This window comes from Capsicum annuum, unplaced genomic scaffold, assembly GCF_002878395.1.
Source record: "Capsicum annuum cultivar UCD-10X-F1 unplaced genomic scaffold, UCD10Xv1.1 ctg49259, whole genome shotgun sequence".
Taxonomy (NCBI): domain Eukaryota; kingdom Viridiplantae; phylum Streptophyta; class Magnoliopsida; order Solanales; family Solanaceae; genus Capsicum; species Capsicum annuum.
The window spans coordinates 1-1,761 of record NW_025857033.1 but is presented as its reverse complement, the minus strand read 5'-3'; the positions used below and the strand labels follow the sequence as shown (position 1 = coordinate 1,761).

General features: G+C 40.0%; 2 pseudogenes; both read right to left on the bottom strand.

Moving 5' to 3' along the window:
- Nucleotides 1–729: 729 nt before the first annotated feature.
- On the bottom strand, nucleotides 730–852 carry LOC124892648 (annotated as a pseudogene).
- A 363-nt stretch (nucleotides 853–1,215) lies between these two features.
- LOC124892649 lies at nucleotides 1,216–1,400 on the bottom strand (annotated as a pseudogene).
- Between the last annotated feature and the right edge of the window lie 361 nt (nucleotides 1,401–1,761).

The window sequence follows — 1,761 nt, the reverse complement described above, 5'->3', positions numbered from 1 at the left end:
ATGACGTCAAAATACTCCTTTTTCTTACAAAACTCAAGTATGATTTGTTACCGTTGAGTGAGTTCGTTGTTCGGTAGAATTTGAGGAACCACCATTTTGTTGAAGTGATTCATTTTATCCTGCGAGGATATATCCCGTAACCTCGGGTACTTGACGGAAATAATTTCCTGAAGGACACACTGTGAATTCTGTGGACTTGAATCTTCTAACCTTCATCTCTATCTTGTTAGAGTTTTTCATTTTCCAGAAGATTGTTTGAACTTGCTGAAGTTCATATTGGAATACGATTTTATTTATACCCAAAATAACAGCAGTTACACGTAGACACGTATTAATGATATGAATTGAGAGGTTCGAGTTTTCATGCCTGCTTTGATATACTTTACTTGAGCCTCCAAGTCCTCGTCTGTGAGATAACACCAGGTATGTTGTTTTATATATATTATTGTATACATGGTCGGAGTTGGAAGCAATGTGTTTGATTGAACGCGCAGCAAAAGGCCTCGGGTTCTTAGTGTACACCAACTATTACAACGACTGCCACATCAGTCTATTGAGTAAAATCATTGCACACAGTTTTACCAGAACTTGTTGAACTAAAGACTCCATTGAGAGGTTTGCAAGTGGTAAAGATACAAACTATAAAGACTGCTTGTTCAAGCAGTCGATCATATATCATATAAAAACATGAACAAGACAATCAAAATAATTGAACTTCGGATCAGGTAGGGGCCGCGCAAACTCAGCCACTTGGGCCAACCTTAGGCAGGCACCCCTCCAATGTGCAATGGAGGTCACCAGCCTAGGCCATAGGCCATCTTGATCGCCCATTGACCCCGTCCAGGTAAGTATGTTTCTCCGATGTACTTGGCCCTTTTTTATAGTATCTCCATGCTACTATTAAATCCTCTTTACTTAACGATGTGGGACTAAGTGAATCTTTCTGTATTGTGTATAACAAACTAACAATCATGAAAACTTAACAGTGTTAGTTTAACTCTGAAGCAGGAAGCATGGGATTCATTCAGTTTAAATCAAAACTAACATATGAGATAAATAATCCTGTCATTTTTTTTCTTGATGATAATGTAAACACCATGATAGTACCAGAAACAAGAGTTGGTAAGTCTGTCACACAACCATGAGACCATCTCTAGCCCAGTGGACCAGGCTGATAACGATTCTGAGAGTAGAGCTCCAGCAAAAAGAATTATGAGTTTGTCAGATTGCCACGAGCCCATCTCAAGCCCAGTAGACCACCAAGGCAGAGAACGATCATCTATGGCACCATGACCCAAAGGCCATGGAGGCTGTTAATCACGCTCTAACCTCATAGCCACAGTTCATCCACTGGACTTGGTTTCCTGTCTCCTTAGAACAGATCCTGTTCAAGTAAGGTCGTGTCTGTTCATGTTGCTGCAACAACATATATACACTTGGTTGCGTTGCTAGCTTATCGATGTGGGACACAAGGCGGGGAAAACATATATTCAACTCTGTAACTGCCTGTATGAGTGGATAACTGCCAAAAAAAATGTACAATAAATCCAGATTTGTATTTATATTAAAGTATCAAGTTAGAACAATTGAAAGAGATGATTTGTGTTTAACATTACAATTGCATATACAATTGAGACCGTGTGCTAAGCAACCAATGAGATGATAAGAAATTATACTTTGAATTGGGTTGGGGCGGCGCGAACACAGGCCCCATTGTCACAAATTATGACGTAGGCTCGACCACTTGGGCTGACATTAGGC